General features: G+C 42.5%; 1 protein-coding gene across 2 annotated transcripts in view; it reads left to right on the forward strand.

Moving 5' to 3' along the window:
* Positions 1-1181: 1181 nt before the first annotated feature.
* SOCS5 (suppressor of cytokine signaling 5) overlaps positions 1182-12761 on the forward strand; it is a 30919-nt gene continuing 19339 nt past the window's right edge. Inside the window, exon 1 of one of the 2 annotated variants that reach the window (XM_069009781.1) lies at positions 1182-1196. The gene's annotated coding sequence lies outside the window, so the exon portion shown is untranslated. Of the gene's footprint in view, positions 1197-1376; positions 1494-12761 lie in introns of those variants that run through there. The other variant, XM_069009778.1, reaches the window with a different exon arrangement.

A 12761-nucleotide genomic window follows, 5' to 3' on the forward strand; every position in this document is an offset into this window, starting at 1 on the left:
GTTGAGACTTTCCTTGCATTTTGGGAGCCAAAACTGGACACACTATTCCTCATGTAGCTGAGCAGAAATAAATAATCACTTTCTTTGGCCTACTGGCTATGCTTCCAATCGTATGAGCTGGGATGCTTTTGGACTCCTTGCCGCCAGGACACACTGCTGGCTCATGGCCAACATGCTGTCCAACGAGACCCCACATCCTTTCCTGCAAAGCTGCTCCACAGCCCATCAGTCCCCACCCTGTACTGTTGCAGAGGCCTGCTCCTTCCCAAGCGCTGGACTTGTCAAATTTCCTTCTATGTGTCCTTGCTGAGTTTTACAGACTTCCTGTCAGGTCATTCCCCCAGCTGGTCTAGATCCATTTAAATGGCAGCTCTGTCCTTCAGCACTCCCACTGTTCCAGCTTCAGCACCACCTGCAAATTTGTTGAGCACATACTCCATCTCCTCCTCAAAAGTCTCTGAGAAAGATGTCAAAGAGAACCGACCCCTGCCATTCTCTGCTTGCTGCTGCCTTCCAGTAGAGTAAAACCATGGACCCTTCCCTCCGAGCCTGACATCTGTGCATCTCTTCCCATCTGAGTGTCCACCGTCCGCACTGTAGCGTCCCAGTGTGTCTGCCACATACAGGAAGATGCGATGCGCTCTGGTACTTGGAATACCAGCTGTCTTTTTGCGCTGCAGCGAGCGATTCCTTTGCCCGACGTGATCGGATGTTACTTCACCTGCACTTAGGCCAAGCCATGGATTCGCTCCCCATTATATGGAGGAAGGGAGAGGAAACCGCTTCGACTGGGGTATTACTCCCGACAATACCGACGTGTCTCCAAGGGTCTCCAAGTTTTTGCTGCTACCTTCAGCGTAGAAGGAGCCGCCTGACTCCTGCAGGCGCAGTGCCGGGGCGGTCCCTGCCTGCGCAGCATCCGGCCGCCCCGGGAGCTGCGCTTGGAGGCACCAGCCTCGCACCGCCGTTCGGCCTGTGACGCCGAGTGTGGCGGGGAATTCCGGCTCCCGGCGGGGCGGGACGGGGCGGGGGCTCCGCTCGGCCGCCGCGGCCCCGCCGCCTCCTGCCGCCCGCCCCCGCACGTGACTCCGCCCGGATCCAAGATGGCCGCCGGCCAGCCAGCCCATTCCCGGAGCGGGCATCGCGCCCGACTCCAAGATGGTGGTCAATGGAGGCCACCGGAGACAGCCTAGCGGGTCAGTGCGAGCGCCGCGCCCCGGTTGGCTGGGCGACGCCCCGCCCCCGCCATCCCGCCGCTCCCATTGGCGCCGCGGGGGGCCAGGCCGGCTCTCATTGGCCGGCGAGGTGTCGCTCCCGGTGTCTCCGCTCCGGGGCCCGGGGAACTATTTTCCATTGGGCGGAGGGAGGGAGGGGGCTCGGTCCGGTCGCTCCGGGAGCGGCACCGGCGGCGGGCCCGGGCCGGGGATGCTGCGGGCGCTGCCCCCGCCGGGACGGCGCTGAGGCGCCGCTGCCCCCGCCGGGACGGCGCAGCGGTAGGTGCTGCCTCCGGTCGGGGCGCGGGCGCGGCGGGCGGGCGGGACCCGCCTGCGCCGCTCGCCCCCCGGCGGCCACAGGCGGCCGCAGCCCCGCTGCCGCCCGCCGAGGCCGCGGCTCCGTGCGGGAGGGAGGCGGGAGCTGCCGCCCTGTCCCGGCCCGAGGGAGCCGGGGGAAGGGACGGCGAGGGCTCGGCTGTGCCCGCGGCCGGGAGAAGGGCGCCTGGGGCGGGCGAGGCGGGGAGCGGTGTGTCGGGGGGCGGTTCCGTTCGGTCCCGGCCGTCCCGCTGACGGTTCGCAGCGGAGCCCCGGCTGCAGAGGGTCGAACCTGCCCCGGCCGGGCGGGGGTGCCCGGTGTTGGCACCCGGGGTGGTTGTGGGGCTGGTGCAGGAGCAGCGCGGTGGTCGGCGGTGTCCTGTGTACGAGTTTGCACGCACGGTTTGTCCGTATGGAAATTACCCTGGCAGAATTGCCACTAAAGAGCCCTCGGGGCGCACAGCCTCCTGTTAACCCCTTCCGCGGGGGCTGGGGGGGAGCGCTAAACATCAGGCCGTCTTCCCTCGTGAGCGCTCATAAAAGTTTGCAAGTGGTCTTTATAAACATCTGACTCGGAGTTATGAATAGTTTCTTAGAATTGTAGGAGCAGTAAATCCAGTTATTTTTGCTGTTGTTATTAACTTTGTACTCCAGTACTTGCACTGAATCACAGTAGCTTAATCGCATGGAATACATTTCTGTCTCTGAATGTTTATTTCATCAGGGTTGTGTATCATGTAGTCTTACCCAGCATGTACAATAGTCAGGTTTCCATTCCCTGAATACTTACAGAATGCTCTCCTCTTTTTTTTTTTTTTTCCCTCTCCTGTAAAGCTTGTTGAAGTTTTCCACACTGTTTCTGAATGTAAGCTATAAATTTTATACTATTCATCATATGGGGCCATATCCCATTACGTGCGGTGTGATCCCTGGCCATACCAAAGATGCATTTTCACTCAAGCTAATTTCAGTATGGTTTGGGAATGTTACATCCATAGGAATCTTGAGGTGTGATCCATGCACCTCAAGACCTCATGTCATGCAGGTTTGTGCCATTAAAATCTTCCCGTTGAAGATGTCGTGCAGCTTTCAGCCTGAGCATAACCCCTGTTACCTTGAATATCCCCAGCTGATGAGTTTGCTGCAGTGAGGCATTTGAAAGGAGGCAGGTTTCCAAGTTAGCAACCTCCTACTTCATTCACTTGTCAGTCTGTAAACGAAGATACTCAAATGGACCTCGTATCAAAGCGATAGCCTTAGCAGTAGAGTCTCTGTCAGAACAGATTCAATTCTGTACATTTTGCACATGGCTAAGTATGGCAGAGTGAATTAGCTATACTACTAGGGCAAATTATTTGTCAGTCCAAAGCAAACTATAGAAAGAGAGAAAATGAACCGATTTTGTGACCTGGTGGACTGAGCTGATGAAATCAGTTCTGATTTTCCAGTTGGTCTAAATGTCCTGCTTCTACTCTGGTTTTCAGGATTGCATTAACAATACAAGCCAGGCAGTGAATTCAGACAGCTGGGTAGCAGTAGGTTGACATGACTTCATGTGTGTGAGAGCATTGGGAAAATGGCTGGGTTCGTCCCTGGAGGAGTATGTAGAATTTCTCTTCTATTGCTCTTTTAATGATGGCAGGTACATCTAAGAAAGAGGGAGCAGATGGAAGGGATTAGAAATGAACTGTGTTCTAGCAGAAAGGGGTTTTTTTTAATCTTCTTTGAAACATGTGAAACCTGTCACTCTGCAGCAAGGTTCTAGAGAGATGAGTGACTGTTCATCGAATTAGATGTGGCAATTTACGTGTTTCCGTGATGGACTTATAACCCGAGATGGTATAACATGCATTTTTTGGGCTCATTCATTATGTTTAGAGATGTATTTTAGTCTAATCAAACAGTAGTGATGATTGTTGTTAATAGTTGTAAACCACCTTGTCCTGTGATAGCCTCTTGCCAAATAGCTCAATTTTTGATAGATACTGCGTGGATTCCGATCATTCCGTGTGACTTCCGTACAGCAATTTTATCTATTCTTAAAATTTAGTTCAAGTGGTGACATTTTATTTACTGCTGCAAATAGTTAAAACAAATGTAAAATCTAGACAGGATACCTTTTTGTTTACTAAATTGTACATTCCTGACTTTGTAGAATGAAAGAACTTTTGATGTAAAGGCTCCATCATAAACTCCTAAAATACTAATTTTTATTCCAAAGTATTGGAATAGGTTGGCTAGTTAAGTAATTCTTGAATAACCATCTACTTTAGGCTGATTTCCTTGCCTCTTGTTTCCCCAAGAGCTGTGCTTCGTAGTTTCAACCGTAGGGGGAAATTAGCACTTAGTTTTACGGTGTGGTATTTGTGCCTAGAGGCTTCGGGGAGGCACAAGGTTTGGTTGTGTTGAGCAACGTGCAGTCCCTCCCCTCCATCTGATCATGGCCCGCCCTGTACTGACAAGCCCTCTGTCTTCCAGAGATATCCACCTAGTTTAAAAAAACACGTTTTGATTTGTGGGGTTCGGGGTCTGAAGGATGATCAGCTTTTTTTGGTATGTTGACCTATGCATTAGTTTGAAATGAGCATGCAATTGCTCCATTAAATAAGAAGTGCCCTGGAGTGATAGGTATTTGTGTGGTTTGGTTGTTGGACAGCTTATTTTAATCTTTGAGCTATATCTAGTTAAAATGTTGTATTTAAAATTTAGTAAATGTATGCTATACCTTCTGGAGCCCTTATACTTTGTCAGCTTGATAAATTAACTTTGACACACTGAATATTTTTCACCAGCTAACGTAGCTGTTAGTTAAGTTAAATAAAGGAGAAGAGCCCACATGCTCTCTCCATGCATACAGCTGGACATTTCTGTTAAATTTTTCAACAAAAATGAAATTTTGATTGGTTCTTAAAGCTTCATGAATACACTAATTGGTGAATCATCTAATGTGCAGTTTAGTTTCAGGAAATATGAAATGGCTCACTAACTTCATAGTTACAAGATTATGCAGACCTTCTGAAAATCTCAGTAAGAAAATGTGTGCAGTGGTGGTGGTTGATATTTTTGGCTGTGAGAGAGGTTGGCTAAAACTCAGTGCAGTTATGCATAGTCTGCACTAGTTTATATGGTAGGAACTCACTTGAAGAATTATCTGGAAGGAAGAAAGAATAATTTTACAGGTTTATCTGCTCTCGGGACCTTATCCAGATTTTGCTGAAGAAGTTTGCAGTCAGGAAGCTCTTCTGGCTCTGTAACGGGTCCTGAATGTAGTTGCTTTTCACCCTGTGCTTTTACAGTACAGTGGTTGTTGAATTCTTCAGCCTAAATGTTGGACAGCTGCAAAACATTTAAAGCCTATCTTTGAAAGATTGGGATAAGAAGGAGGGGGAGATGGAGGCTGGCCCAGATAAGTAATACTTCTTGAGGACTCTGAAGTATTTTCTTTATGTAGCTGTATACGGTGTATTCGGGGCTAGCTGGAGACTACTTGATTATGTACTGCGTGGTCAACTGAAGTATTTAAACCAGTCCTCCTTTCTTGTGGAAGTTTCAGTCTTTACAGTAGTTGAAGAATCAAAGAGGTCAGGAATTTGGTTTTCTTTTTTCTGCAGCAGAATAAGAGCAATTTCAGTGCAGTATATAACTACTCTGTGTAAACTCAAGGTTTTTATAACAAATATTTTCACTGCTGTTGAAGGTGCATGGAGCATTCCTTAAGATACTGTTGTATTGCAATGTATACTGCAATACTTATGGTGAGCACCAGTTTCTTAGAGGCAGAAACTTCTACAGTGTTTATAAGTGCTTCAGTGATTTCTGACTGGAGCACATTTACAGAGGTGAAATTTGAGTATTGCTTAAAAATTTGAGTTGGAGCAATAGTTTTTCTGCAGTACTAAATCTGATGACATTTTTGTTCCTCCTCAGCAGAATGAATTCTGATAGTAATTCAACAGTCAGCCTGGCTCCCAAATGAAATAACTTGGGCCTCATTGCTCAAGACTCAAATGTCAATCATAGGATTAAGAATTGTAATTCTGGGATAAAAAATGTCTGGCACTTACTACCTAATATTCCCATTAGGCTAGTAGAGACTCAAGGACTGCAGCTGAATGAATTAGGCTTGATCAAGACCATGATAAAAACTGATCGAGATAATCTCTTAGACTTTTTGGCCTCTAATGACAAAAATTTAGCTTGTAATGATTGCTTATGCCAGTTTGACTTAATTTTCTTCATGGAACTTGCCTAGCTAAGGATGAACGTGTTTAATGGGGTAGACCTGCAAGTACCCTGTTTCTTGAAAAGAACTTGGGACAGGAGACTTCCATCTCTAAGGTGTCTCTAACTTCTGCTACTTAGAATTTCATCTGGTTAGGTACATCTGTTTTTATATCAAACTACATACTCTGCCTTTGTACCTTGGGTTTTTGGTTTTGCAGTAAGACATGTGCAGCACTGTTTGATTTACTGACTGATTTGCTTGTGGAAAAAGTACCTATTACTAAACTTTGGTTTTGGAGAGCTTTTACATTTGGCATCTGTGAAGAAGGAGGTATTTTAATCATTCCACTAGTACACTGAGAGCTATTCTTTTGAAGTAGGACATGGATAAAGTGATTTAATCTTAGATTGCAAATTATCTTTAATCTTCAGTTGGCTTGTATCTTTGTGTGATAAATTCAGTTAAACACACTGCTTAGTTGATGCTTTGTTTTCTTAAGTCTTTAATTTTCACATTTCTGTTAGGGAATAGTGAATTAAGTATTTTTAAAAAATGTGTTAAGTCGCACTTGGATAGAAAATGGACGTCAAATGTACAAAAAGCATTTTAAAACTGGTTTGTAGTTTATCAGTTCAGATGTGCAGGATGAGTAGTTAACACATCAGTTTTATCAAAAAAACTCTTTTTTTTTAAATTTAAAATTTGCTCAGTAAGTTAAAATTTCTATTCAGTTGTATCTTGCAGTGTTTTGGACTTGATAGATATGATTTCTCATTCATTGGTCTTACTTCTGGCCAGGAAAAAGAAAATAACAATGTATTTTTAAGCTGTCAAACAGTTGTGGTGGTAAAACTATTAACAGTTAAGATTGAGAGGTCTGGCTAAGAGGTTATCTATACTCAAGAACATTCAACCAGAAGCTAGCAGTCTGATTGCTTCCAACTTTGCACCTCAGACAGGATAATACCAGGCCATCCCTTTGGGCTCCACCAAGAGCCATCTTCTTATTGTTACATTCTTTACTGCCTGAGTCTTCATTAGAATTGTGGCTGTTTAGCAACAGATTTAAGGAGTCCATCCCTCCAGTGGAAGGGTACCTGGCTTTATTAACATTCATATGATTGCTTTTCCTTGCCTTTTTTCTGAAACAGGATATGGGTTGTGTCTCTTCAGTCGCCTGGCAGACAATCAGGAAAGATGCTCTCAATGTTCTCTCACTGTGATCATAGTTAATAAAGCTTCTGTTTGACCTGTCTTAAATTGCACCTGTGTTATTACACACTTGAAGTCCTCAGAATCTCTGACACAGTTTCTCAATTTTTATTCAACCGGTTCATTCAATCCACACTGTTCTAATTTCTTTTGTCCTCTGGGTTAGTTGGAGTGGGTTGTTAAGGGAGACTGACTCTGGGGTGTGTGATGGGATGTGGGGGTACAGAGGGGTGATGTTATTATGTTGTCCCTTCAGACTGCAGTGACTTGTTCTCTCTTAAGTCTTGTCTCATCAAGCCACACTCTTAATGTAAGAAGAGTCTTGAATCCAGTGAGCAAAGTTCTGCTGCCAAGATCTCACTGGGTAGTTCTGCAGATTCTTGCCAGCAGTTTAACTCATTTGGACATTTGACATTATTTAAAACTTTGGCAACAAACCTGATCTGCTTTGATTTTTGCTTTAATTTTATTTGTTAATAGTACAATGAGGCCTTAATTCAGATTGTCACAGTAATGGTAGATTGGAATATAAATCAGATTCAAAGTTTCCATATCAAACCAGCTTTTATCTTCAAAAATATATGTGGTTTATCCACTGAAGAAATTCCTCATATTTACGGTTCTTAAGATCTGGACAACTTATTTATGGAAGCAAGAACTCTGACAGCAGGAGCTCTGGTTCTTACAGATGTAAAACAGATTATGTGTCATAATTTAGATTTAAATTATGAGATTGAAATTACTGATACTATAGTATATCTTGGAGAATGCAAAAGTACTACTGTGTTTAAAACCCTGAATTGCAGAGTACTGACTCTGGGAGAGGATATCAGGAATGTGTTAATAAATAGTTCACCTGTTCTTGTATTCTCTGCTGAGCAGCATGTATTGGCCAGACAGGTTTTTTATTAGGTGTACCCTGTGATGGTCAGGGCTATTCTTATGTTACATCCCATTACTGTATTTCAGGAGTGTGTTGTCTGCCTGTTAGTATTTGCTGACATAATTAGCATATAGCCTGGTTTGGCAATTAACAAATTCTGTCCCATCCTGGATTATGACACTGTAATTGTTGGTTTCTTTCCATAACTTAATTGTCTTTAGTTGAGAATGTTTGAAATGGTCTTTTTCAGAAAATCTGTCTTTATACTTGACACTTAGCGTAATGTGCACTGGTAAAGTAGAAATACTAATACTGATTTTTTTTTTTTAACCCCTATTCACCTAATCTGTTTGAAAAGGAAAATTCATTTTTTATTCTGTATGAGAAAGATAACTTAGCAATTAGTCTTCTAGTATGACAATCCCAAAATAAATTCTCTTCTGTGGTGCTTTCATGTCTCAGTTAAATTATTTCCAAGTTCAGTTAATCCAGTAGTCTATATTATAGAGGTATTTTTATTGAATTGTATTCTAGAAAAGTTTGTTTTAATAAATACACAGACTCTTTCAGATTGACCTGATGATCTCCTGTTTCTCATTACTGGAACTAAAAAGATAAAATCTGGGAATCAGTCAGAAGTTTTAAATTTATAATACTGAAATAGTTGTGCTGTGAGAAGTGAGAAAGCTGTTTTGCCTCAAGAGTCTGTGCTGCCCAGTATCAATTCTCATGTGAGGATGATACGGTTTTGTTGTCTCAAATTCCTTGGGGTCTGAAGCATTTGTTAGAGGATTTAGCATTTTTGTCAGTAGAACTGTTAGTCCCCATGTGCATACGACATGGCTTTGTTCTCTCAAACTCCTAAAGGAGTGAAGCATCTGTTAAAGGATTTTCAGCGCTTTTGTCAGAATGATTGTTACTAATATTCAAAACCATCAAGTAATTGCACTCATCTATAGCTCAGAGTTGCTTATGTGGGTGAGTGATGACCACTGCATTGAACAAATTTTCTATTTTGATATTTGTCTAACAGTTGTGGACAGAATAAAAGAGGTTTGGTGCCTTAAGGTCCAGACCAGTAGAGCAATTGGTGTCTGAAATAATAGTAGGCATCTTGTATCTTAGATCAAGGTTTGGACTTAGATTCAGTATGGCACTTGTTTTGGAAAAAATTTTGTTCTGTAGTTCTGTATAATTTAGGATTAACTGACTTTTTGTTGATTGGACTTAACACTTGTTTTCAGGTCAGGAGCTGGTTTCTAGGGGCTAACGCTTAAGTGGCCTGAAAGTTTGAAATATCCTTGCTTTGAGTGTTGTTTGGTTTGTCCCTTCCCCACATTTGGTGACCCCTGCTGTATTTTTTGGTGACTGGTGTTTAGCTTTTTTCACAACTAGTTTTGATCAAAATTTTAAGAATGGAAAAAAATAGCAATGTACCATTGGTCATCTCTTTGATGGTACCTATATTTAAGTATATATGGGAATCCTTGTTGATAGTGAGCTCTCTAAGAACTTTGTAGCCCTGTTTTCAGCAACAGGGTTTATTTGGGTAGAAAATACTCTCCTGGAGTATCACAGATGACAATAGATAGTAGTAACTTCAAATCTTCAGCTTATTTTGTAAATGGTTTTTAAGATAGAACTTATTTTGGTTTCAGTCCTGGAAGTTCTTGCTTACAGGCTCAAAAATTATCACATTATGAAACCACTTTTTTTTTTTTCAGTTGTGCAAATAATTCAGTAGAAGCAAAACTTGCAGAATGTCTACATAGCCCATGAATTCTGTATTTTTTAAATTTTAGTCAAATATGAAATATTTATCAATTTTGTACCAAGATAAGCTAATTGTCTCAATGCTAGTAAAGTTAACATGGCATACTAATAGTATATCCATGTATATGTGATCCTTGTACTTGCTTAAAGCCCCTAATAAGTGAAAAGAATCTTGATTTGACAGTGGCATATGTAATTGCACACAAGTTTCCTAATGGGACACCTGCAGTGGTGTTTTCCTGAGCAATACAGAGACACTACGATTTTTGGTTTTACTTTCTTCATAATTGCAGAGAGCGGTAAGTAAAACAAACCTGAAAACTGTGGCAAAAAGAGAATAATGTTATATAAGGAGTTAAAATACCATACAGTTACAGTTTATGATTTGTTCTTTATTATGAAATTTCATGAAGTCATATTTCTCCTTTTTAGTCTTAATGCTTTGTTTGACAGAAGTTTGATACTGAAAACTTCTGAGCAAAGCAGAAGTTTTGCCCTTTTTGTTTTGCAGTACAAATCTAGAGGGAGAATGTTCAGGGTCCATTCTCAATTTTTTTCTGTAACTCACCACTTGTATCTCATTTTCTGGGTTCACTCAAATCCTGGGCTTGGTTTCTCTTATACTTTTACTTGCTTTTCTTTGTACTATTAAGTTATAGCTCGAATGCCAGAAAATCTACTTTGTAATTTAATTTTGGCTGACTTGAAGAGGGTCAGTAATTATAGTTACTGTTTCCAGCAAGTTGAGTTTTTCCAGAAGTCTTTCTATGAAGAATGTGACTGTGGATTAATTGAACATAAAAACGAGTCAAAAACTTTTTCCTGCCAAAGGCAAATATAGGAGTAGGTGCTAGTAAGGTTTTCAAAACTCTGTTACCTAGGTAATCTGTAGATGTAGTGTGAGCCGTTGCCCAAAGAAATATAAAACTGATTTAATTTAGTGAGAAAGTTACTGGAGTACAGCTTACCTGTAAAACAGATAGCAATTCTCTGAAGTTTTTCAGTTTTCACTCTTACGTGCAAATTGATGTTGAGATATTTTTAAAACCGACTGCCTCTGGGCTTCCTGTCAACAGTAAGGTTGTCATTGCTAAAGCACAGTACCCTGTCTTTTTTCAAGTTATTCTGGATTCAGGGAGGACAGTAAGTTAGCAGTTGTTGATTTAAGAGTATGCTGACATCATGGATGACATACCTTCTTCTCTTCTGCCTTGCTTGTTTATGTGCCTTCCTTTAGTGTCTGGAGGGGCTGAAGAGGCAACAGTGGCACTCTGAGCAGCAGGATGACGTATTTTAGTCATTCAGTAGCGTGTGAGAGTACTCAGCTGATGCCTCTCTTCTGAAGGATGTTTAGTTCTGTGGTTTCATTAATCACTGTAAATTTTCCTAATGCTCAGGATGCGCTTTTCTTTTATAGGAACATCATAGTACTGCTATAAGGAATGATCCAAAGGAAACATTTTGCAAACATAGCAGAGTTTGTTGTTAGCATGGAAAAATAGTCTTGGTCTTTGCTGTTGGAAACCCTTGTGATTTGTGTATAGCAGAAATTATGGTGGTGTTACAGATACAGCTACATATGAAAATATTCTGGTTTTTGATTTGAGACAGGGATGAAAGCCAAATCTGGAAAAGAATGTCAATGTACAAAGGTAACTGTTACAAAATCTCACTAGGTGGGCCTACCAGATATTTGCAAATCCCTTAAGTGTTGCTGAATCCAGTGCTCCTAATTTTTGGTTCCTACTTATTTAGCCTTGCATGTGTATTTTGTCTTTTTACTAATTTTGGAGTTGAACCATGTATTTAGCTCTAATGGGAAGTGATACCTCTTTGCAGGAGCTGAGCCTGGGGCTCAAACAAGTACATGTAGAAAGTTGCTACTCAAAAGGCTTTGCCCAAACACACCTGTCCTATGTGTGCAAGAGTTGAGTAGATGGGGTAAACTGTGTATTCATGCACTCTGCTTGTTGTGTGGGAGTACAGAGAAGGAAGACAGACTTGGGCCTCTTGGTGAGGAGCAGCAGCAAAGGAGTGTATCATGGAGTGAGGGAAGCAGAGTTCTGTGTCATCCCTGCCGAGCTGAAGTTTGGCAGTGTGTTGGCAGTAGCACAGCCACAGGTGCTGTGGTGCCAAACTTGTGTGTGATCCCTGCTCTGTAACATAGTGCCAGCCTGGTAAAAGAATTACTTCTGCTTTTGCATCTTTCTCCCTTCTCATCAGGTAGAAAGGACATATGACCGTGGAAGTCTGTCCTGGGAATATGTTAAGTCCTTGAATCCAGAGGAGGCCAACAAAGCTGGTGCAAGGCCTGGAAGCAATGTCCTGTGAGGAGCAGCCAAGGGCCTTGCTCTTGTCTGGTTTGGAGAAAAGGAGGCTGAGGGTGACCTCATTGCTCTTTACAGCTCCCTGAGGAGGGGAAGTGGTGAGGGAGGTGCTGAGCTTTTCTCCCTGGGATCCAGATAGGATGTGTGGGAATGGTTCAAAGCTGCTTCAGGGCAGGTTCAGAATGATCATTAGGAAGCATTTCTTCAAACACTGGAACAGGGCACCCTCGAGAGGTGGTCAATGCCCCAAGCCTGTCAACATTTCAGAGGTGTTTGGACAATGCCCTTAAAATGTGCTTTAACTTGGCCAGCTTGGAATTGGTCAGGCAGTTGGACCAGGTGATAACTGTAGGTCCCTCTCAACTGAAATACTCTATTCTATAGAACAAACAAGCTAAAAAAAAACCCCAACAACAACCAACCAGTATTTAGACAAAGGTAACTTTGTACCAAGTGTAGCTCTGTTCAAAAGTGTTCCAGTTTTAGGCTGGTGCATGTAGTGCTCATGACATGATACTTCAAATAGCTTACAATTGCCCGTAGTGGGAGTTGAACAGTGGTAACTGGATGTAAAGAGTTAGTGGCCATGGCTGTTTCTGGTTTTATTTATATATGATTTGAATTTAAATAGAATGTCCAGGACTGCTTGTAGGAGAATCAGAAGAGTGTAAAAAACCTCTCCTGGTTGTTGTATTTTCTTACAGTTGAGGGTGGGGTTTTTACCCTCTTCAGACTCTTTGAGGGGTCTTGTCTGGTCCTTATGGACTTTAGATTGTGCTTACTGTAGGCCTAAAAGTCCTCTATTTTCAGTA

Source organism: Aphelocoma coerulescens, chromosome 3 (assembly GCF_041296385.1).
Source record: "Aphelocoma coerulescens isolate FSJ_1873_10779 chromosome 3, UR_Acoe_1.0, whole genome shotgun sequence".
Lineage (NCBI taxonomy): Eukaryota > Metazoa > Chordata > Aves > Passeriformes > Corvidae > Aphelocoma > Aphelocoma coerulescens.